A 26,497-nucleotide genomic window follows, 5' to 3' on the forward strand; every position below is an offset into this window, starting at 1 on the left:
GCATAAACCCGAGTAAGGGGATTGTTGCGTATGGGATAAAATGGGACTTGATGCTTTAATGTTATGGTTGGGTTTTACCTTAATGAATCTTTAGTAGTTGCGGATGCTTGCTAGAGTTCCAATCATAAGTGCATATGATCCAAGAAGAGAAAGTATGTTAGCTTATGCCTCTCCCACATAAAACTTGCTATCGGTCTAGTAAAGTAGTCAATTGCTTAGGGATAATTCCACAACTCCTACCAGCAGTTTTCCACACTCGCTATATTTACTTTATTGCATCTTTATCTAAACAACCCCTACTTTTTGTTTACGTGCTCTTTATTATCTTACAAACCTTTCCTATCACACCTACAAAGTACTTCTAGTTTCATACTTGTTTTTGGTAAAGCGAACATCAAGCGTGCGTAGAGTTATATCGGTGGTTGATAGAACTTGAGGGAATATTTATTCTACCTTTAGCTCCTTGTAGGGTTCAACACTCTTACTTATCAAAAACTGTTGTGATCCCCTACACTTGTGTGTTATCAAGACCTTTTTCTGGCGCCGTTGCCGGGAGTCATAGTGTGGGGTGAATACTCTCATGTGTTCTTGTTTGCTTTATCACTAAGTAATTTTTATTTGTTGTTCTTAGTTGTTTTCTGTCTTTAGTTATGGGTAGGAAACGCAAAATACCAAGAAAATTAGTTGTACCTACTAAACCAATGGTTGAAGAACCACTCAAAATCTATCACACTACTGAAGCTTTTTACTTGGATCATCTTTAATCCCTTTGTGCTCATGCTGAAACCCCAACTAGCTTAGTTGAGGGAAAATCTTTAGATGAGCATGCTTGTTATGTGCGATACCATATTTCTTAAAAAGGGAAACTATTATGGGATCAAATTCAACGTTTGCAATGCTATGCTTGGAATTTATGTGAAATATATGATATTACTTGTTGTTCTGAAAACCCTAAGAAACACCTTCCCTACCAATGTGAGTTTGATAATGGGATCATATCTTCATATGCTAAGGGTGTTTATCATTACTATGTTGTTCAACAAATTGAAGAATTTGTTGCTTTTAAGGGTGCTTATGAAATTGCTTCTTTGATTGAAAAGTATGATGCTACTCTTTACAAATCTGAAAATTTTGCCATAATTGATTATTGTTATTATAATTATGCTTCTAATGCCTATGTTAAACCATATATTGAGAAATTATCCGCTGTGCAAGAAGAGACTAATATTTTGCAGGAAGCTATGGAAGAAGAAATTGATAAAACTGTGAGCTCATTGGATGAAAAAGATGATGAGGAGAGCGAAGTACAAAAGGAGGAAGAGCGGATTAGCTACCCATGCCCACCTTCTAATGAGAGTAACTCTTCAACTCATACATTGTTTAATTCCCCTTCGTGCTTACCGAAGGATGATTGCTATGATGATTGCTATGATCCCGTTGATTCTCTTGAAATATCCCTTTTTGATGATGCTTGCTATGCTTGTGGCCAAGATGCCAATATGAATTATGCTTATGGAGATGAACTTGCTATAGTTCCTTATGTTAAACATGAAATTGTTGCTATTGCACCCACGCATGATAGTCCTATTATATTTTTGAATTCTCCCAACTACACTTTATCGGAGAAGTTTGTGCTTATTAAGGATTATATTGATGGGTTGCCTTTTACCATTGCACATGATGATTTTGATGAATATAATATGCATGTGCTTGCTTCTCCTACTTGCAATTACTATGAGAGAGGAACTACTTCTCTGCCTCTTTATGTTTCCAACATGATGGAATTGCAAGAAACTTCTTATACTATGCATTGGCCTTTACTTGGTGTGCATGAATTGTTCTTTTATGACATGCCGATGCATAGGAAGAGAGTTAGACTTCATTTTTGCATGATATATGTTACTTTGTACTCACTACTAAATTACAAATCATTTTTAATTAAAATTGGCTTTGATATACCTTGGGATCCGGGTGGATTCATTACTTGAGCACTAAATGCCTAGCTTAATGGCTTCAAAGAAAGCGCTGCCAGGGAGACAACCCGGAAGTTTTAGAGAGTCATTTATTTCTGTTGAGTGCTTTTATATAGTTTAAAAACAAGAAATAAATAAAGAGGGGAACCTAAAAACTTTTCAAAAAGGAAAGTGAAAGTGAGAAAGGCAAGCATTGTTAAAGTGGAAGAGCTCCTTGAACTTTGTTCATGCTCACGGAAACTTTGTGAATCTTGATTACAGAAACTTTCCATCAAAAATAATTGTCCCCTTGTACAATTCCATTGTATTATAAAAATAATGTGCTAAGGTTTGCCTTTAGGATGTTTACGATGCTTGTTTGTTTGTACGGTGCAGGACAGAAACTTTGGCTGTAGTGTGCGATTTTACATTTTTATCTGGAACGTCAAACGATTCCTATTCTTTTTGAACTATCTTTCTGTACAACTTGTTTATGTTTCCTAATTTTGGTAGAATTTGTGGGGTACCAGAGTATGGTGAATGTTCAGATTGCTACAGACTGTTCTGTTTTTGACAGAATCTGTTTTTGATGCATAGTTCGCTTGTTTTGATGAATCTATCAATTTATATCAGTGGATCAAGCCACGAAGAAGCTATATTACAGTAGACACAATGAAAAAACAAAATATGAATTGGTTTACTATAGTACTTAGAGTAGTGATTTGCTTTATTATACTAACGGATCTTACCGAGTTTTGTGTGGATGAAGTGTCTAATCGAGGATGTCTCGATATGAGGAAAAGGAAGAGAGGCAAGAGCTCAAGCTTGGGGATGCCCAAGGCACCCTAAGCAAATATTCAGGGAGACTCAAGCGTCTAAGCTTGGGGATGCCCGGGAAGGCATCCCCTCTTTCTTCAACAAGTATCAGTATGTTTTCGGATTCGTTTCGTTCATGCATTACGTGCAAGTCTTGGAGCGTCTTTTGAATTTAGTTTTCACTTTTCTTTTATTCACCATTCTGGTATGAGATAGTCCTTGGTTGATTTATAGAATGCTCATTGCACCTCACTTAAATCTTTTGAGTATGGCTTTATAGAATGCTTCATGTGTTTCACTTATATCATTTGAAGTTTGGATTGCCTGTTTCTCTTCACATAGGAAACCGCCATTTGTAGAATGATCTTTTGCTTCACTTATAATTGTTAGAGAGTGGGCATATCTTTTGTAGAAAGAATTAAACTCTCTTGCTTCACTTAGATCTATTTAGAGAGATGACATGAATTGGTCATTCACATGGTTAGTCATAAAATCCTACATAAAACTTGTAGATCACTGAATATGATATGTTTGATTCCTTGCAATAGTTTTGCGATATAAAGGTGGTGATATTAGAGTCGTGCTAGTTGAGTAATTGTGAAATTGAGAAATACTTGTGTTGAGGTTTGCAAGTCCCGTAGCATGCACGTATGGTGGACCGTTATGTAACGAAGTTGGAGCATGAGGTATTTTTTGATTGTCTTCCTTATGAGTGGCAGTCGGGGACGAGCGATGGTATTTTCCTACCAATCTATCCCCCTAGGGGCATGCGTAGTAGTACTTTGCTTTGAGGCCTAAGTAGACTTCCGCAATAAGTATATGAGTTCTTTACGACTAATGTGAGTCCATGGATATACGCACACTCACCCTTCCACTTTGCTAGCCTCTATTGTGCCACGCAACTTTCGCCGGTATCATGAACCCATTATTTACCTTCCTCAAAACAGCCACCATACCTACCTATTATGGCATTTCCGTAGCCATTCCGAGATATATTGCCATGCAACTTCCATCATCATCATATACATGACTTGAGCATTCATTGTCATATTGCTTTGCATGATCGTAAGATAGCTAGCATGATATTTTCATTGCTTGTCCGTTTTATTTGATGTCATTGCTATGCTAGATCATTGCACATCCCAGTACACCACCGGAAACATTCATATAGAGTCATATCTTTGTTCTAAATATTGAGTTGTAAGTAAATGAAAGTGTGATGATCATCATTATTAGAGCATTGCCCCAGTGAGGAAAGGATGAAGGAGACTGTGATTCCCCCACAAGTCGGGATGAGACTCCGGACTTTATGAAAAATAAAAGAGGCCAGAGAAGCCCAAATATAAAAAAGAGAGGCCAAAGAAGCCCACCAAAAAAATAAAAATAAAAATAAAAAAATTAAAAAATAAAAAAATGAGAGAAAAAGAGAGAAGGGGCAATGTTAATATCCTTTTACCACACTTGTGCTTCAGAGTAACACCATGTTCTTCATAGAGAGAGCCTCCTATGCTTTCACTTTCATATACTAGTGGGAATTTTCATTATAGAACTTGGCTTGTATATTCCGATGATGGGCTTCCTCAAACTCCCGAGGTCTTCATGAGGAAGCAAGTTGGATGCACACCCACTTAGTTTCCAGTTTGAGCTTTCATATATTTATAGCTCTAGTGCATGCGTTGCATGGCAATCCCTACTCACTCACATTGATATCTATTGATGGACATCTCCATAGCCCGTTGATACGCCTAGTTGATGTGAGACTATCTTCTGCTTTTTTGTCCTCACAACCACCACCATATACCACCATAGTGCTATGTCCATGGCTTGCGCTCATGTATTGCGTAAGAGTTGAAAAAGCTGAAGCGCGTGAAAAAATATGAACCAATTGCTCGGCTTGTCATCGGGGTTGTGCATGATGGGAGCATTTTGTGTGACGAAGATGGAGCATAGCCAGACTATATGATTTTGTAGGGATGGGCTTTCTTTGGCTATGTTATTTCGATAAGACATAATTGCTTGGTTGGTATGCTTGAAGTATTATTGTTTTTATGTCAAATGATAGACTATTGCCTTGAATCACTCGTGTCTTAATATTCATGTCATGATTAGACATATGATCAAGATTATGCTAGATAGCATTCCAGATCAAAAATTATCTATTTTATCATTTACCTACTCGAGGACGAATAGGAATTAAGCTTGTGGATGCTGATACGTCTCCGTTGTATCTATAATTTTTGATTGTTCCATGCCAATATTATTCAACTTTCATATACTTTTGGCAACTTTTTATATTATTTTTGGGACTAACATATTGATCCAGTGCCCAGTGCCAGTTCCTGTCTGTTGCATGTTTTATGTTTTGCAAAAAACCCATATCAAACGGAATCCGAATGGGATAAAAACGGATGGAGAATTATTTTGGAATATTTGGGATTTTCCGGAGGAAGAATCAACGCGAAACGGTGTCCGGGGTGGCCACGAGACAGGGGGGCGCGCCCTGGACTCTCATGGGCCACCCGTAAGTCGGTTGACACTCTTCTTTTGCCGCAAGAAAGCTAATTTTATGAGAAAAATCTGGGAGAAAGATTCACCCCAGTCGGAGTTACGGATCTCCAGATATAAAAGAAACGATGAAGGGGAAGGATTACATAATGTAGAAACAGATAGATAGATCCAATCTCGGAGGGGCTCTCGCCCCTCCCAAGCCATGGGAGCCAAGGACCAGAGGGGAAACCCTTCTCCCATCTAGGGAGGAGGTCAAGGAAGAAGAAGAAGAAGGGACCTCTCTCCCCCTTGCTTCCGGTGGCGCCGGAGCGCTGCCGGGGGCCATCATCATCACCGCGATCTTCACCAACACCTCCGCCATCTTCACCAACATCTCCATCACCTTCCCCCTTATATATCCAGCAGTCCATTCTCCCGAAACCCGCTGTACCCTCTACTTGAACATGGTGCTTTATGCTTCATATTATTTTCCAATGATGTGTTGCCATCCTATGATGTCTGAGTAGATTTTCGATGTCCTACTGGTGATTGATGAATTGCTATGATTGGTCTAATTTTCTTGTGGTTATGTTGCTGTCCTATTGTGCCATCCGTGTCGCGCAAGCGTGAGGGAGTACCGCTGTAGGGTGTTGCAATATGTTCATGATTCGCTTATAGTGGGTTGCTTGAGTGACAGAAGCATAAACCCGAGTAAGGGGATTGTTGCGTATGGGATAAAAGGGGACTTGATGCTTTAATGATATGGTTGGGTTTTACCTTAATGAATCTTTAGTAGTTGCAGACGCTTGCTAGAGTTCCAATCATAAGTGCATATGATCCAAGAAGAGGAAGTATGTTAGCTTATGCCTCTCCCACATAAAACTTGCCATCGGTCTAGTAAAGTAGTTAATTGCTTAGGGACAATTCCAAAACTCCTACCACCACTTTTCCATACTCTCTATATTTACTTTATTGCATCTTTATCTAAACAGCCCCTACTTTTTGTTTATGTGCTCTTTATTATCTTGCAAACCTTTCCTATCACACCTACAAAGTACTTCTAGTTTCATACTTGTTTTAGGTAAAGCGAACGTCAAGCGTGCGTAGAGTTGTATCGGTGGTCGATAGAACTTGAGGGAATATTTATTCTACCTTTAGCTCCTCATTGGGTTCGACACTCTTACTTATCGAAAACTGTTGCGATCCCCTACACTTGTGGGTTATCAATACGCGCACAACATGGAGCACACAACGCAGTACACAAGACATGCATGCACACACGCTCGGCCACAGAATGCACGTGAATAACACATGCATGCGCACACACTCGGCTGCATGGAGGCATGCGCCATCCGTGGTGACGTCCGGTTCATCATGCTACGGCGAGGCTCGCACGCAACGGCGCATACACATCTCTTGCAGCACCTCTTTGCCGTCGTTGCTCAACTACTAGTCAGAGACGGAGACGACTGCAGCCTCGGCTTTAGAGCTAGCACCGATGGAAAAACACGCATGCTGCACGCACACGAGCACATACGGAGTGCCCACGACGTGGTGGTGGTGCGTCCCGAGTCGCCTCTACTCCTTCTGCGCATGTTGTCTATCAAGGCAGCTGCATGCTAATGATGATGTGGGTGAGATCTTCTAGGACTCAGATGATGACGAGGAAAGTTATAAGATACAAGGTGACGTACACCGTCAAGGTCCACGAGGAAAATTTGGAGTAAGTGCTTAGATGTGCTTAGAGCAAGTACAATAGAGCTGAGCCAGCGGGCTATAAGGAATAAACTATAGTATATTTCTGCTTAGCTGGAGGAAAGATAAGAGGAGTGAGATGGTAAGTGGGCTCTTCGTGAAGAGCCAGCTCTAGCACGTGCTCCTAGGCACTTTGTGAGAATGAAAGGTGGGCCACAGAACAAAAAAGTAGTAGTACACTCTATTGATCTACTATTGTACATGTTGACTATAAGATGGGCTGTAGATGACATGGCACTGGCTTATAGCCAGCAGCTGGCTATACTATTAATGCTCTTTAGATGAGGTGCTAAGTGCATTAAATGGCTTAGTAACTGAAGTCTTCAATGCATAGGTGCTTAGTTTATTGGTGCCACATCATATTTTATGCCTACGTGGCAGGCTTAGCAGCTATACATGGTGGAGCACTGGGAGAGGCCAATGCTGGTCATAGTGGGGAGTAACTTCTACTGTAACATATTACTATGTTACTCTAAACAGCTCTATAATCCGGAAAGGAGGGAGTAGTAACATAGACCAGTGTCATATGCAGAGTATGGGAGCACATGATATTTCCCCGTCGGGACCGATCCCAATTTGGCTTCTCACCTTCTTGGCCAAACAAAAACCCCTCCCCCCTCCCGCGCGCGCTTCCCGCCCGGCGCCAGCTGAGCCCGCCACTCCACATTGATGGCAAGTCAAGGCGACGCGACCTCTCACTGCTTCCGCCGTTGAAGCGGCGCGCCGACCGAGGGCACCGCCCGCTGCACGCCCGACATTTCAGACTACACAGTGGATAGCAACTTTTAGAGCAAGTACTACAATTAGATGACATAAGCAGGCTATAAGGATTTAAATATAGTATTTGTGCTTAATTGAAGGAGAGAGAAGAGAACGGATCGTAAACGTGTAGCCGGTTGTACTCCAACATACTTTGTGAGACAAAAGGTGGGGCCATTATTAATGATATTGTATTTATACTAAAGGGACTAACGGATGCCTTAATTACTTCGTTTTTTTAGAAAAACCTTGGCGGGGCTATTATTGACTTTTTTTGAGCTATTATTGACTTGGACGTGGGGTTTGGGGGCCAAAGGCCTACTATTATACTCGCACGACCGACCTGACATACTCTACCCTAGCCGCCGCTGTATCACATGGTTTTGCACCGTTCCAGATCTTAGCGCTGCCACGCAATTCTTCTCCAACCCTCCTTCCGGCCTGCACCGCGAGAAGGGACAGCAGTCCTCTGGACCCCGCCTTTCATGATCCAGTACGGGAGAGGGGCGATCAGGTTTTTGGGGAGCACACTCCTGTGACTGCTGCCAGCAATGACTTCCTCAACGACAACCTTCTTCCCCGACCATGGTAACCTCTTCATCAACGACATGAGTGACAACATCAACCACATCGGTTCTGCTCCCGCTGTACAGTATGTGATTTTGTCCTCCTGGTTTAGTCTGCATCATTACTTTGATGTTTGCAATTGTCGTCATGATCTATTTACTGCTGATTCGGATTAAATATCATACTAAATTGCTCATATATTCAACAATCCAATCCAAAACCTGTATCACAGGAAATTTACTCCGAGTGGTTTTGCTGCGCTTTTGAAGCCGCCTACTTTTAAGGGGGTGCAATATAAAAGGTGGCGCACAAGAGCAGTATATTGGTTTCAGATCATGTACTGCTATGATGCCACTAAGGGTAAGCCTGAGGGAGATCTTAATCCTACACATCAGGAAGCTTTTCAGAACATGGATACCCTCTTCAAAGCCGCCCAGCTGAGTGTTCTTGACGATTCCATTGTGGATTCATATATGTCATTTGACAGCGGCAAAGACATGTGGGCTGCGCTCGAGGCCACGTGTGGGCCCTCGGGCGCTGGCAATGAGTTGTATGTCATGGAGCAATAATGTGACTACAAGATGACTAATGAGCGCTTTGTTGTTCAGCAGACTCATGAGATACAATCACTCTCTAAGGAACTTGATTACTTTAAGTGTGTGTTGCCGGAAAAATTTGTTGCTGGGACCATCATTGCCAAGCTTCCACCTTCGTGGAACGATTTTGCTACTTCTCTGAAAAACAAGAGACATGAGTTTTCTGTTTTGGATCTCATTAGCACTCTTGATTTTGAGGAGAAAGCGAGAGCAAAAGACACACGTGCTCGGGTCGCTGAGGGAGCTTCTAGTTCCCACATGGTACACGAGAAGAACTTCCAGCCCAACCAGCCCCAAAACAACAAGAACAAATCTCAGGGGAAAGGCAAGTTTGATGCAAAGAACAAGCTGTCACATTCTACCAACTTCAAGAAGAATTCTCATAACGGGAAGGGACACAAACCTCAATTTTGGTAGCACCGCACAAAATTTATATGGCTGCATCTACCTGCTGTCAGCCAATCTCATGGTGCTCCAGATATTCCTACATTCGTAACTAGGTACAATGACCACCGCAAGATGAAATTAGCTTATTCGTACGTTGACTTGCTGAATGTAGTGCGGAACGATCCTGTCATGTGTGGAGGAGCAAACAAGCAGTGCAGCCGAAGGTGGAAATCAACCAAGGACTTATGAAATTATATGTAATCTTCCTCAAGCAGGTCAGTATCCCCTTTGTCCAGATGATCGTGTTTTGTCATGCCGAGCTATTGATATGTGCTACTGTTTTGCAACACCGTTGAAGTATAGCTACTATTTTCCTATCTTTTCAGATTCAGGACAATGAATATGATATCAGGGGAACTGCACAATATGGACCCATGTTGAGTCATCTCTATTGCCTCATGTGTTTGCTGCAAATGTGTCAGCATCAATTGCAAGATGAGGCAGCTAGCTAGCTGTGGAGTTGCCAACATGCTCAAAGTGCTTGCAACATTGAGAAGAAACAAGCATGCCCAGGAAATTAATGCATGCGCAGGGAGGCCCTTTGCTCAGAGAAGCATTGACCGATTTTCTTTATTTCCACACCTTCTCACAGCTTTGTATTGGTTATAGTATGGTGAATCATTGAGATGCATAGACATGCTGAACTTTTGTTCTTCTGAATGTTAGTATGCATACCGTATCTTCTGAACCTTAGTTTAATGTGAGTGTCTGCATGCAGTACCTCATCCTCTAATTTGGTGGATGCACACAAAGAAAATAAATCTCCTTAATTTACTCCATAACCACCCTATTAAATAGGCCTAGTAACAAACCAGGCGCATGCAGTGGCCGGCGGGCACATGCATCCTGCATGGATGGCTAGTCAGCCAAGTTCATGCGCCAGCTCCAATGCAGCAACGCAAAAGAAGAAAGCGGTTCTTGGGAAAAGTGAGTAGTTAGTGCAGCGGGCCTTATAAACATGAACAACTTGCTCTCCCGCTTCCGTCTCCCCACCCAATTCCCCCCGCTCCCCAATCTTCCTCACTCGTCCAGAAAAACCCGCTCACCTTCTTCCTCACGCGTACAGAAAACGTCTGCTCCTCTTCTTCCACTCCTACAGAAATCCCCAGCCCTCCTTCTTCCCCACTCACACTGCCACTAGGCTCGTCTCTGGCTACTGTGCTCAAACCCGTGAGCTCGGCACGACGCCCACAAGGAAAATGGAGTCAGCTGGCCCCAGCGCCAAGAAGATGAGGCTCCCGCCAGCGGCAATGCCGGTTGTAGATCCCGCACCCGGTAGTGCGGGGAGAAGTGGCGAGCCCCCCCCCCCACCCGGATCTGAGGAATAGGTAGAATCTCCGGTGGACTGCATCAGCGATCTCCCGAGCATCATACTTGAGGAGATCATCTCGCTTCTCCCCACCAAGGATTGCTGCCGCACACAAGTCCTCTCAACTCGGTGGCGCGCTCTATGGCACACCGCGCCCCTCAATATCGACTGTCGTCAGATATCTGTCCTTCCTGAATTTGATCTCATCAGAGCCATCGTCTCTTCTCACCAGCAGGGCCCCATTCAATGCCTCTGCATCCCGACAAGCTACCTGCTGTCCATACCCGGCAAGGTGGACGCTTGGCTGACATCCCCTGAATTTGGAAAACTCCAGCATTTTGAGTTCTACCATTACCACAAAAGTTTCATACCACGAACATACCAAGAATTCGTGCTCACACCACTGTTGTCCATCTCGTGGTTTTCCTCCTCTCTCCACACCGCCACCTTCGCCCGGTGCCATCTACCAGACGATCTGGTACCAATGCTTCGACTCCCACTGCTAAAAAACCTTTCGCTTGTGGTGGTTTATCTGTCGGAGGCCTCACTTCACAACATCATCCACTCAAGTTGCCCTGCCTTGGAGCGCTCGCTGATTGTTTTGGGAATAGAAATAAGTATCAGTTGTCTCCAAATAAAGCCGCCTCACCTTAAAAGCATTGGAATTTGTTTTAAAAGACAACAGCTCATCATTGAAGATGCCCCTTCACTTGAAAGGTTGCTCCTTCATAATTGTTATACACCTTCAGAAATAACTGTCGTCTCTGCCCCCAAACTGGAGACCTTGGGTGTAATTCGTGACCCGTTTAATAATCACAAGGAGTTGGTGTTTGGCTCCTCACTTTTTCAGGTACCGTATATTATCATCTACACATTTGTAATCATATGCTGCATTTTTCATTTGTGCGCATAAGTTTTATATCATCTTGGAGTACACTTTGGGTACTAATATTATGTTATATGCTCAATGAAGAGTTCGTCCATTGATAGTCTACCAACGCTGCTGGATTCTGTCAAGATCATATATATCAGAATGTATAGTTTTGATCTGGACATAATTATTAGCTTGCTGCGATGCTTTCGATCTCTGGAGAATTTATACATAGAGGTGATGATTTCATGCACATTGAAAGCCTGTATATATTGTACTAGAATTAACTGTTCAGCTGTCGTTCTTTCGACATACTCTTTTTTCAGACCTTAACTGTTTTCAATCTTCATGTCTACTTAGGGAGAACCACATGGAGAAAAACATATAACCATTCGTTGGCGTAATAAGCGCAAGGATTTTCACAGTTCTCATGACATTCGTTTGAGGACAATAACGATGGGACTATATGCTTCCAACCAGGCAAACAGAAGCTTTGTCACATTCTTCTTGTTGAACGCGAGGTTACTATTGTCCATGAGGCTTAATTTTTACAGAAAGAGATTTCTCACGGACGAACATGTTGAATAGCAAAAAAAGAAGTTTCATGTGGACAAATGGGCTTCTAAACGTGCTCGGCTTATATTTACAATAAGTTGTAGACATCCAGAAATAAATTTTTTTGCACAGGATGTTGATTTTATGGATCAGACCGATCCATTTGTTTGTGACTGCAAAAAAGAGTGGCTGGGTTAGATGTTACTATCATGTTCAATCTGGGTTTTGTCTAAAAATTTGATGAACAATTAATCCTTAGGCTTTTTGTACCATTTGTATGCTTGACTTGCATGTTGTTGCCCTCGTACTCCCCTCCACCTGCCACTACACTGCCGCATCTTCCATGGCTGCTGTTCGTTCCCGTCCAAGGCCTTTTTGTTCTCCGCCTTGGTTAGCTCGCTGTGCCCGCCGCCGTCTGGCATTGTCAACATGGTCAACAACTAAGAGGAATCAGGAGATGACTGTATGTGGAGAGGCTGACAGTAGGGACCCACCAGGGTCATTGCATTTCGCAAGCAGGTGCCTCGTTATTACAAGCCAAAAAATACCTCCTCCTAATTGTTTCACAACTAGGTTCCACGCCATTGTCAATGTAGTCAATAAACGAGAAAATTACACAACGAGCGGATAACACCAGGGACCCAGTAGCTCGCCCAGTTGTTTTTTAGTTTCAGAGACGGATCTCAACTGCGCGCTGTGCGGGGGCAGTGGCTCGTCTAGCCCACGCTTACGCTTTTATTAAGCACATGACGAGCCCAGTTGATATATTTTTTCTTTCTGAAATTGGCTAGCCCGGTTCTTTTTTTTGGAGAATACCAAAACCGAGGCCTACTTGCTTTTCTCAGCCCTGCTGGGCTGCAAATCTTTCAAGACGAGGAGGGATAAGAAATGGGCTTCCCCAGAAAACATGCTATAAGTTGTAAGAACTGGGCTGTAAATTTTTAAACCAAAGCGAACTGGCAATTGCATTAAAATATCATCTTTTCTCCCACAAGATAAACTACTCATACAAATGCATCTTCATGTTCCGTGCAACGAACGGGCATCTTGCTAGTTAAGATTCTAAATTTCATTCATTTTTTTGCGGAGAATTGTTTTTTGAATTTTATTTTGATATAATTTTTTGAAAACTATTTTTAACGTGACTCGAAATTTCGTGATTAAAAGAGTTCAGACCCCACCGAAATATGCAAAATCTCGTTGAATTTTTTAGCAGTGCCCAGAATATATGGTCTGTAATCCTAATAAAAAGAATATGGGCTTCAAATATCCTTAAGAATTTGCAAATGGGCTGTAAATTATTGAAAATAATGGCTAATGGGCTGTATGTTGTTTTCCACAGATTTGGAGGCTGACTTCTGGGCCTACTAGGTTGACGATGACGCTGTCCTAATTTTTTTTTGACGCGTACGCAAGGCTTTGTCAACTTAGTCAACACACAGCAGTGACTGTTGGATGTCCATCCAACGGCTGCCTTGCTTCTTCAATCTCTGATCTTCCTGCTCCAGCCGCCCAAACCAGCGCCGGCGGGACTGCCTGCTCCCTCCTCCCGTGGCTGGCTGTGCTGCCGGCAGGCCATCCCTCTAACCACCCACACATCCTGTTATTTTCCGACAACGTCAGCCTCACCCCACAGCCGACCAGCCAACGCTCGTTCTCCCCTCAGCGTGGGCATCCGCTGCAGTGGCTTCACCGGCTCCGGGTGGTTCTCTTCCTGGGCCTCGCGCTCGTCCACTGCGTTTGTGCTCTCGGCTCGGCGAGGTCAACATGGTCAACAAACAATAGCCATCGGAAGAGGCTGACAGTAGGGGCCGACACAGGAAAATGCCTCCTTATTACGCGCAAAATAATGATTCCTCCACCTGATAGCTGGGACCCACCGGAAGGGTCTCTGTATTTCGTGAAAAAACGTTCCCCCCGCTGTCAACTCGGACCCACCGGAAATGCCTGCTTATTACGCACAAAAAAATGAATACTCCCCCTGCTAGCTAGGACTCACCTTGGTGGGAGGCTGACTTCTGGGCCTACTAAGTTTACGGGGACGGAGGGCTTTGTCAACTTATTCAATATGAACGACTCTAGCTCTAGTGACCGTACGATGTCCATCCAACGGCCGTAGTGCTTCTTCAACCTCTGGTCTTCGTGCTCCAGCCACCCAAAGCAGCGCCGGTCATGCCGCGTGCTCCTGCCTCCCATGGCCGGCTGTGATGCCGCGGAAGCCTCACCGCCCCTACTACTCCCACCGCTGGCCAGACCATCCCTCTACTCACCCACACCCCATGTTATTCTGCGGCGATGGCAGCCACACCCTCATACTCCTCTTCGCGTGGGCATCCACTGTTGCGTCTTCCCCGGCTCCGCATCGTCCCCTTCCTAGGCCTCGCCATTGTCCACCGCCGTGGCGCTCTCGACGCAGCATGGTCAATGTGGTCAACGACCGACTTCCATCGGAAGAGTACTATGCGTGGAGAGGCTTACAGCTGGGTCCACGGCGGTCACAAGGAAGTGCCTCCTTATTACGTGCAAAATAATCATTCCTCCACCTGACAGCAGGGACCCACCGGACGGGCCACCAGTATTTCGTGAAAAAAAATCTTTCCCCCTTGATTGCTGGGACCCACCAGCTACATCTTCGCATGCAAGGAAGTGCGTACGGGCAAAAAAAACCTGAAACGATTCGCCCCCCTGACTGCTGGGACCCACCAGCTACATCTTCGCAGGCAAGGAAGTGCCTGACAGTCGGGACCCACCTGGTCGAAGCATACGTAGCGTTGTCATTTTGGTCGCGAACGTGTACGTATATATATACTGGTCGATGTAGAGGCGGCACATGTCGTAGTAGAGGCGCGTACGTGTCGTAGTAGAGGCGCGCATGTAGCATGTACACGTACGTACAGCGGCCAGGGTGCAAGAAAGGAAATACGGCCACATACGTACATACGGGCGGGGTCTCGAACGCCTACTCGCGTATACGTATGGCCAGGGCTCGTGTACATGGCTGGGTCGGAACAAAGAAACAACGTCATTGTCGTGTTCATTGGGAGGCAACGGAATGCATCGTGTTCATGGGGAGGCAACGGAATGCGTCGTGTTCATCGGGAGGCAACGGAACACATGGGAGCCAACCGACTGGGTTGGAACGGAATGCGTGGTCGTGTTCATCGGGAGGGCTTGGACAGAACAGGAGATGGAAACGAGGCCTGGCGTACCGCAAAACGGAGGAAACGGACCTCTTACGGTCGAAACAGGGGTCCTGTTGATCAGGAGGGGTGTGGCATACCGCAAAACGGAGGAAACGGACCTCCTACGGTCGAAACGGGGGTCCTGTTGATCGGGAGGGGTGTGGCGTACCGCAAAGCGGACAAAACGGACCTCCTACAGTCGAAATGGGGTCCTGTTCATCGGGACGGGTGTGGCGTACCGCAAAATGGGACTCCACGGGATATTGTTCATCTCCACCGTCGACCTCCTCCAGCCTCCACGGGCTACCGTCGACCTCACTACTAGGAAAAGGCCTACTAATGGCACACCTAATTTGGCCATTAATGGCGCATTAGTGGTGCGCCATTAGTGCCACGCCATTAGTATATTTTACTAATGGCGCACCACTGGTGCGCCATTAGTATCTGGTATACTAATGGCGGACCACGGATGCGCCATTAGTATATACAACAATGCGCCATTAGTATGCCTCCCAGGGGGCCATGTATACCGAGGTGCTTTGGCATAATAATGGCGCACAACAACAAGATGCGCAATTAGTAACTTCGGCATACTAATGGCGCATTGTTTAACGATGCGCCATTAGTATCCTTTGGCATACTAATGGCACACTGTGATGTGATGCGCCATTAGTATGAATATTAGTTTTTTTTATTTTTTTATTTTCTGTTTTTTGCACAGGTTACAAAATGTATAATTGGACAAAATATAGACAACACACATCAACACCAGATTCATCGAATACAATAGAAGATTAGTCTCTGAATACAATTCATCATATTAGTCTCTGAATACAATTCATCATATTAGTCTCCGAATTGAAAAGACCGAACAAAGATAGAACATTATATTACAAGTCTCGAGACCGCGAGTAGCGAGTTTGTCTTCACATTACAACTCGATATCGATCATCTAAACTACCATCACATAGAAGAGAGCTGCGGTCATCACGATGAAACTCGTCTTCATCCGGTTCCTCCAACGCTCCCTCCCCTCTCCTGCTAGATAGCGGGTGTATCTAGATTCGGCCTCGGCCCTAGTGGTGTACCCTTTGTAACTGTTACCGCTGAATCGGTGAACCTGTCTCCGACACTCCTCCCAGTCTTCGTAGACTCCGGGAACCTTACCCTTGTACACGACATACGACGGCATCGCTATGCACTAGCCAAACGAAACGTTAGTACCAATTCACAGACAATACATAAGCAATATATAAGTATGCAACAGAATGATCGGAAGAGAAAAGCAAGACATTAATAGCATCGATTACATCTACGTTGAACGACTCTCGAAACCAAAGAGACATACTACAAGTTCATTAAAGTTTAATTACAACATGAGCCAATCGATGTTTCAGAACTAGACACAGCATCACTGCTTTCGACTCGACTCAAGGGACCGGAGCGTGGATGAAGCCGCCGTCTATTGTGGGAGTCATGAAAGAACGGGCGTTGTCAGCCTGCATTTGTAGCATTGTGTCGATGTCACTGTTGGACGGTTGATTTCTGAGGTAGAACTGCCCCGAGGTACGAAGGACATCTTGATGGATGATTTCCGCAAACTCCGACTGGATGCGAAAGAATTCTTGTCTGATGTCCGCGTCCTGGATTGCCGACATGCTCGCGGCCCAATCTTTGAGTTTACTCGGTAGCAGAAGTTGATGATGGTCCCATACGATCGCCCGCATGTGATGGATGGCGTAGTAGGCACCCTTCTGACCGCCAGGCGGCTGCTTGACGCAGCAGAACGTCGTATTGTGGGAGAACACGTGCTTGCCGTACTTACGAATAGGCCTGGTGAAGGTGCCTCCAGATTTGGCGTAGCCGGGGAGAACATCATCAAGAACCTTCTTGACATTTGTGTAGTCTACGTTCGACTAACGGTCCGGGTCGAAATACGTGGCCATGGAATATTTGGGGCTTAGGAGGATGAGCGTTCATATGTTAAAAGAAAAACGATCGAAATCTTGGTTTGCCAGAATTCATATGTTATGGGCCGGTTGAGGGGAGGACTTACTCGGGAAAGTAAGGCACGAGGAAGTTATCCTTATCTTGGTTTGCCAGAATGATGCCTTTGAGGTAAGAACTCGCGACTTGCCGGTCCCCAGCGCTGCCCAAGATCTTGGCACGCATGTATAAGGGGTCGACTGTCACGATGTCCGGGGTCTTGTCGCGAATGATCCGCATCTCCATACTCAGCGAAAATAGCCGAACGAAGGTGTAGTGCAGCGAATGAAGGTTCAACATAGCGTGGATGTCATCAAACCTCAGGACGATCGTACGCCCGATGGAGTTATCCACAAAGCCCTTGCCCTCTGGCACCTTGGCCGTGAAAACCGGGTATGCCACATCCTTCTCTCTGAGACGCTGCTTCTCCAAAGAAAGAACACTGTCATGCAGACTCCGCATAGCACCGGTTGCAGCATTGAGCATATTTGTCGGTAGCATCGCCCTACCTGCCACATGCACCCTCCTCGAGATATCCTTAGGTGAAGGTGGCCCGTCCTGAGCATGGATCGTACTCGGTGCCGGCTGGCTCGCACCGTTGTTAGTCTTTCTTTTGCGTGCCTTCTTCTTCTCCTGTAATGGGACCGAGTTCTGCTCACAGACCGCCTTCTTGAGTGTGTTGGGGCTGATAATATTTCGCACCTCGCCTATCTGAGGCTCGGTGAAGTCGGCAGCTGGAGGCGTCTCCTGAGAGTTGAACGGCAGACGACGCCTGTTGCAACTTGGCTTCTCCGCGGTACTAGCTAGATCGCGCATGTCTTTTGTTGGGTTGGGTTCTTGAGAAGGAGGCCCCATGAAGTCGCCATCGTACCCATGTTCGGCAAAGTACTGATCGACGTTGCCAAATGTATCGTCGTCGTCGTCGTTCTGATCCTGTGCCATATGCCTGTTTGGATCTAGTGGCATAGGGATGTCCGGCACCGTTGCGGCGGTCTTGCCATGGGGCCGACTTGGCGCCGGCACGACTGGCGGTGTTGTCTTTGGGGTGGTGTCCCCCGCCCCCAAACGATTCTAGCTCTTTGGCCAAAGCAGGGGCCTGCTCAGGCAGGCGCTGAGGGTCATCACGTCATCATCGTCGGCCCCGACGGGTCGAATCGGAGGTAACAACTCGTTGCAGCCTGGCAGCACCCGAACCAGTTCAACCCTAAACAAGTTGGGTGGTGTCTGGGTACCGTGGAACAAGGGGTTGCCCGGTTGAACGATTTTGCCCTTGGCGACATCGACCAACTCGTTGTTCACGAAGTGCAGGAGAGTGCACGGAACGTCGGCGGCGCCCTGCGAAAACATGTAGGGCGTCAGGGATGCCCAGTCAAAGGCAAGGAGATGAAGTCCTCGGCCGAGAGAGGCTTAATTAGTTACCGTGATGATGGCGTCGAGCTCGGCTAATGTTGAGGCACTGCCAACGGCGGGCGTGCAGTTGACGGAGGGGCCGCTTGCTGCAGAGGTGCCGGCCGGCGTACACCCGGGTGCATTAAGCTCCCGTGCCAGCGTCGGAGACACCAATGCCGCCTCCGCCGGAGACACCAATGGCCCCGCCATCGCATTCTGCGAGTTGCTGGCCGTGAAGCTAGGAATCGGGGGCGGCCCCTGTTGGCCGCCCGCAATCCATGCACTCAACCCCTGGATCAAGGTAGGCACAATGGCGGTGATCGTCGCTCCGAGTTGTTGTTGCACTTGCTCTTGGACAATCTTCGGAATCCGCGCCACCTGTGCCTTTAGTTCTTGAACCTCGCGTGCCTGGCTTTCCGAGCTGGTCTTTTTCTCCTTCCGCACACCAGCGGTATAGTATGACCCCCATTTTGTGGACAAGCCTTTGCCGGCCACACGACTAGCTGACATCGGCTTAGTGAGCTTATCCTTGTTCTTCATTACATTCAACGCCCTATTTAGAGTGGTGTCCCAAGGGTTGCTCTTAGTCGACCCCGCGCTACTGCTTTCAGTCGCCTGCGGAAGGAATGTGAACCATTTAGAAATTTGGCTTCATTAATTAGAATGCAACCATATGGAGCTAATTACGCGGGGGTGTATTCCTTACCAGAACAAGCTCAAGCGCCCTGGTCTTCGGATCCGTGGTAAGCTCCTTTGTTATCGGGTCCTCCTTGTACCGGGCCCTGACATAGTTCCTAGTCTGCTTGTTACCGCTGTATTTCTCGAAGTGGGGCAGTAGGCCTTGCTCGGCACGCTCCGCGTCCTCCTTGTCCCATATAGGCTCCGCCACTCTGTAACCGCCGGGACCGAGTTTGTGTTCCCCTAAGTTCAACTCCCGCATTTCTTTCCCCCATTGACTTGATTCGGAGTTTGCGGTGCTCGAGCAATTGATCTTGAAGTCGTTGTAGTTATCTTCGGTGATCGAAGGATTTTTCTCCTTGATCTTCTCATAACTCTCACCTTTCTCGATCATTCTCTTCACATTGCTTTTCCAAGTAGACATGGCCTTGCTCATCTTCGTGAGGGCAGCATTGTTCACTTTATTCCCTTTGAGGCTTCTATTTTCAAATTCAGCGGGGAACTTGTATCGTTCGTGCAGCTTCGTGAAGAGGAGGTTGCGCAAATTCCCTCGGTCAGGATGCCTCAGGTTCTCGGTGTTGATCGAGACGGTGCTCCGGAGAATGCACCCGAGCTGAAGCGAGTACCCCCTGACTATTCATTCGGGCGCCGTTGGATTCCCGTCGGAGTCCACTTCAGCAACTTCCTCCTTGAGGGTGCGGAGCACGGTCGGGCGCCGGTCCTTCCGTTGCCTCTTCGGTTGGCTGCCATCTGTGCGTGCGCCGCCATCATCAGTGGTGGCATCCTCGGCGGCACCATCAGTGGTGGCATCAGTGGGGTCATCCTCGGCGGTACCATCAGTGGTCTCAAGATCGGTGGGGAAGGTGGCGTCCTCATACAAGTGAGGTTGTTCCTCCATCTCCTGGGACAGCTTCCAGAATGCCTTGCCGCCCGAACCCCCGGCCTCATCGTTGTTGGCCATGTTTCTCTCTAAATAGGAATAAAGTTGGTTATTGTCAAGGAACAAGATCACGGTCTCATCATTTAGGGTTTGTCGACACCGAGGCATCCTAAAAGCTAAGCTTTTATCATTGAGGGTTTTTCGACGCCGAGGCACCCTAAAAGCCTAAGCTTTCATCATTAGTCACAAGTACCCCGGCCCATGCATTAGTCACAAGTACTCCATATGTCCTATTTTTAGCAAAGTCATGCTAAAATTCACGGAAAATTTCAGCATGACCTTTGCTGAAAATAGGACATATGGAGTACCCGAATTTGCTGGAACGGAAGTTAATCGACATTCCAGCAAACTCAAGGGCCTCTCGGGTGGACAAGGCAAAAAAGGCCTTCATCACAACATGGAAAATACATTGGCATGTGAAGAGGTGAAACAATATATGCATCTCCAAGCAGTATCATTCAACATTTTGGACAAACCACTACAAGCAATACTCGATCAGAATAACTTTGCTGTGTATTAGAGTTCTGCTTGCTTTTATTATTTTAGTTCAAATCTGAATTAAAACCAAGACAAGTATTTTGGAATGGAGGGTGTAGTAACTTAGCAAGTACTACCTCTGTTTTTAAATGTAAGACGTTTTGACAGTTTAATTGAACTGTGAAAACATCTCATATTTAGGAACAGAGGATGTGCCAATTAAAGGAAGGCCATTCGTGTTCTGAGCAGACACAAGACAATGCATAATTGTGCTAGTAGTAAAACACATAATCTTGCAAAACCAAAATACTTTCTTATTAACTGCAAGTGGGGAACACCAGGAGCAGAATTAATTGGCGGCTGCTCATGTCTAACAGCCCTGCGGCAGCTGAGCCTGAAGACAGACAAGTCTCACCAGATGAAATAAACGGGTTTCTAATAAGTGTGTAAAGAGTGATGATTCTTCTAGAGACATAGTAGCAGTTTCTAACATATTACACTGACAACTGAACTGTCACAAGTAAGAGACCTCATTAGGCTAAAAGCCAAAGCCCACAAGTACTTGTGAACTGAATCTTGCAAGTCCAAACCCATTGCTTGAATCCAGAGAAATAAAATTAGAATGCTCATAGGAAGAATAAACTCACACTAACACATAATTATTACCGATAGGCTAACACCACACATCTTCAAATAATTCCAATATAATGAGTTTGAGTAGAGAAAATGTCATTTCTATTACAACCAAATCCATTTACAGTACAAGTCTAAGAAAAGCTACAACACATCTTCTAACCATGAGAAGTAACCAACAAGCAGGGAGACAAGTACACTAAAAGAAGACATGTCAGAAAACAGCTCAAAATCCCCACAGCCCAACGCAATAAAACTAACATTGCCATCTATGTTACGGCGAAAAAGTGAACTGTGTAGCAGTACCAGTAAACAGCTCATAACTCCCCCATCGACATACTCTAGGTCTGCTGTGTATAACTTTGCTCAGTATCAATTGATCTACTCCAGGGTCTAAGCCTTCGCTAATTTTTTTGTACGTGTACACGCACCATCGGATAGGACTGAACCTCTAGTACCATCTACTGTACAGGCTGCTTCTTGTTGCACTAGAACAATAGCCAACGATTGAAGACATCAGCGACAGAGTAGTCAAGCTTCCTAGGTGGTAATCTTAATTTTGTGGCTGTGGAAGAGATGGGTGAGGAGGACCGGAAGAAGATGGACTCGAGCAAGTGTTTCTCAGTTTACAAAAAAGAGGTTGAGACCTCTTTTTTAGATACAGCAAAAAAACCATGGTTTTAGATATACCACGGTTTGTAAAACTAAAGTATTTGTCAAAACCAAACACGTCAAAGTATTTAAAACTGGGATTTTTTCAAAAACCATGGTATTCTTTTAAAACTCCATAAATACAGAGTAGCCAAACGCAGCCTAAGTAATCATCATATTTTTTTTAATCATCAGAGGCCATAGTAAGACGATGTACTCAGTCCCAAGTACAAAATTTAAATTGAATTAGCCTACATAGCTTTTGGAGCGTGCAAGAGGCAGTACACAAGGGATTAACTACTGAACACCAACTGCTCTAATCAAAGTTGCGATTAAGAACACATCCCAAATCAAGAGCAACAAAAACAACATTAAAATAACTTGATGGTGCTAATCGAGAACAAAGAGTTGCAATATAGCTATGTGAATAAACAATGTAGATGGGACTAGAAGAATTACATAAACATATAATAACATAGCACATAACACTGGTTAGTAAAATATATATACTTCAGTCTGTCCAGAAATCAACTAAATACTTAATTTACCCTAATTATAACATGAGAGATGGATGGTTAGCACTGTGAAATCTCCAATCTCAAACGAACTGACATGATCTTGTTTAGTTCATCGTTGAGCCAACAAGATGTAATGGGCAATCACACTCACGGGGAAACCAGAAATAACATATGAAGTGGAAAAGAAAAAAGGGATCTATTTTCACGCTTACCTGCAGGGGCTGGATTTGGGGGCGAAGCAAGACAAAGGGAAGGAGAACTTCTTGATGTAGAGGGCTAGGTGGCTCCTTGGTTGCAGACAGCGTCACCCTGCGTTGGATCGAAGCTTCAGGTGGCACTATCGATAGTCAGAGAAGCAGAGGAGTGACCATATCGGCCTGAATCTTACCTACAACGCCCTGGATCTTGAGGAAGTATGGAGGGGTTGTTCGGCGACGGTCGACTCCACGCTGGCGGTTGGCGACGCGGCTCCTCGGCGGCGGTCGACTCGACTCCTTGGCTGCGGGTGGTGGAGGGGCTCCTTTGCTGCGGGCGATGTGGTCGCTGAAGGCGCTGGCGGCGACGGCGCCGGTGAGCCCCAGCAGCGAGAGCGCGGCCGCGTGACGGGCCCACGCTGTGGTGCCCTCGTCGGACGGCGGAGGCGGAGAAGGTGGAGGCGGAGCGGCCTTGGGCTTGGGCTGGGCGGAGAGGCGCCGGAGGAGGAGCGGGGCGGGCGTCGAGGCGTCGAGGCGGTGTCGGGGCGGCGTCGAGGCGGCGGGCAGCGGCGTCGGGAGAGGAGAGGGGAAGGGGATCGAGGGCGAGGGCGAGGGAGAGAGAGGGGATAGGTTTGGGCCGGGGAGGAAGTATGGATGGGGGCGGCACAATACTAATGGCGCACCACACCTCAGTGCGCCATAAGTACATCCATACTAATGGCGCACCTCGCCCTGGTGCGCCATTAGTATTTTTTTGTTGATTTCTGCTCGAGCCAACAGGTTATCTTCCACCTGACCTGATCCACATCAAGCTCCCTCTACTAGCTCGACTGGTCAGCAGCCAGTTCTCACACCAGGAGGTCCTGGGTTTGATTCCCAGGCTCCACAATTTTTTTATGCATTTAAAATGTTGTTTGATACTTATTTGTGTTTAAATATGTTCAAACTTGTTTAAATCATAACAGTAATATTTTTTTATAAGACAGTAATAATTTTTTTAAAAATATCATCAAACAGTAATGCCGGTGGAGCGGGGGAGGGTGCGGGGGTGCGGGGGGTCGGCTGCAGCGGTTGAGTAGGGGAGGGGTGCGGGGGGTCGGCGGCGGCGGCCGGTGGACCGGGGGGTGCTCGGCGGCGAGGGGGACCGGATCTGGCGAGGTGGAATAGCGTTCGAGATGGAGGGGGATCGAGATCGAGTGTCCATGAAATTTAAAAATATTCATGATAGTTCAAAAAGTGCCCATGAAATACAATCGAGAAATGAAGGCTACGATTTAAATACAATCGATCTTAGCTAGCTATCTGTTCACAATATACTTGCCCTTCTTTTTCGCAAATGGAGTTCTTCTGTGGAACGGACGTCCTTTAGGTAGGGTGGTCCTGCTTCTTCTTGTGGTGTATGCTGCTACTTCATCATCGTCGTCATGTTCGATCCTCGGGTCGCCGTACTTGTCGAAGTCTTGCTCATTGGCTACTCCATCCATTCCGATGATCTTCCTTTTGCCTCTCCTCACGACAACACGACTGGGCTTTGACGGGTCGGTAATGAAGAAGCATTGGTCAACTTGGGAAGCCAGTACCCATGGCTCATTTTTCGCGGTGACGTTTGCGCCCGCGGTCTTGGATTTGGCTTCGGGTATAACCATGGTGGTGAAATACTGGTCTTCTTTTAGGACGCTCTTCGCCCATCTGACATGGAACATCGGGACCTTCTCTCCAGCGTACCTCAGCTCCCAGATCTCCTCGATCCTTCCGCAATATCTGTCCTTGTCATTACCGGTGTAGGATTCCATCGTTACCCCGGTGTTCTGATAACCATCGCTCTTCATGTCTTTGGCCTCGGTGTAGAATGTGTAGCCGTTGATATCGTACACCTCATAGGTCATCAGGTTGTGCTCGGTGCCCTGTGACAAGGCGAATATGAGTTGTTCTTCCGCGGAAGAATCCTCATGTAAAGGGTACGACAGAAGCTTCTGCTTGAACCAACGCGTGAAACATGAGTTGTGCTCTTTGATTATATCTCCGTCCGTCCTCTGTTGGCCTCGATCATTGTACGTCTTCTTAATAAAGGTTTTGTGCTCTACCACCCAAGGATCGACCACGTCTATGTGTTGTAGCGCGACTAGGTTTGCTATTTCAAAGTCGGCGAGTCGGCCCTATAAGTCGACATGCATTTCGCGGCGACCCTCACGGTGACCCCATCCAGTGAGCCTGCCGAGGTGCCTGTTGACGGGCAGACCAACAGGGTTCTCAATGCCTAGATAATTCGTGCGGTAGGAGATGCACTCTTCGGTCAGAAAACCCCTGGCTATACTTCCCTCTGGACATGACATGTTGCGAACGTATCCTTTGATGACACCATTCATCCTTTCGAACGGCATCATGCTGTGCAGGAACGTCGGCCCAAGTTGGATGATATCCTCCACTATATGGACCAGCAGATGCACCATAACGTCGAAGAATGCGGGCGGGAAGTACATCTCAAGCTCGCATAGTATCACCACGATCTCTTCCTGTAGCCTTCTGAGTTGCCTCACGCCAATCGACTTCCGAGAGATGATGTCGAAAAAGTTGCATAGGCCAAATAGCGTTTCACGGACGTGCGCGTCCATGATCCCATGGATTGCAACTGGAAGTATCTGCGTCATCAGCACATGACAGTCGTGAGACTTCATCCCACTGAACTTCTGTTTTGCTGGGTCTAGGTATCTGCTTATCTTCCCCGCGTAACCGTAAGGAAGTTTTACTCCTAGGAGGCAGGTGAAAAACTGCTTGATCTCCTCCTGACTTAGAGTGAAGCACGCGGGAGGGTAGTCATTTCCGGTCTTCTTGGCCTTTTTTCCTTTGCGACGACTTACTGTGTCCTGCTTCGCCTCATCATCATCATCATCATCATCATCATCATCATCATCATCATCATCATCATCATCATCATCATCATCATCATCATCATCATCATCATCATCATTAGCGTGAAGCTCCTGCCTGATGCCCATTGATTTCAAGTCTGCCCTTGCTTTCGGCCCATCTTTGGTCCTCTCTGGCATGTTGAGCAGGGTACCAAGTAGACTCTCGCACACGTTCTTTGTGATATGCATGAAATCAAGGCTGTTTGGCACACGGTGGATCTTCCAGTACGGCAAGTCCCAGAAAACAGACCTCGTTTTCCATACCTTCAGCAGCGGCTCTGGCGCCTTTCGCTTCTTTCCCGGCTCTGGCGCCTTTTGCTTCTTTCCCGGCAGTGGGCAGTCTTTCCAATTTTTCAACAGCTTGTCTATTTCCTCGCCGCTCCTCGTACACGGGCGTTTTCGGGGTTCGGTTTCACCATCGAACATATCCTTGCGTTTCCTCCACGGGTCATCGTCGTGAAGCCACCTTCGATGTCCCATGAACACGGTTTTCGAAGACCCGGGATCTCTATCTAGCTGGCGATACGTTGTGTCATCCATGCACCTTACGCATCCAGAATATCCGTGGACTACCTGCCCCGCGAGATATCCGTAACCGAGATAGTCGTGCACCGTCGTGAGCAGTGCGGCTCTCATAGGGAAATATTCTTTCTCTGCGGCATCCCACGTATTGGCTGGCGTTTTCCACAGCGTGTCAAGCTCCTCTTTCAGCAGCTCCAGATACAGATTGATGTCGTTCCCTGGTTGTTTCGGGCCTTCAATTAGCATACTCATGTGAATGTACTTCCTCTTCATGCACAACCAGGGGGGAAGGTTGTACATCCAC

This window comes from Triticum aestivum, chromosome 7B, assembly GCF_018294505.1.
Source record: "Triticum aestivum cultivar Chinese Spring chromosome 7B, IWGSC CS RefSeq v2.1, whole genome shotgun sequence".
Lineage (NCBI taxonomy): Eukaryota > Viridiplantae > Streptophyta > Magnoliopsida > Poales > Poaceae > Triticum > Triticum aestivum.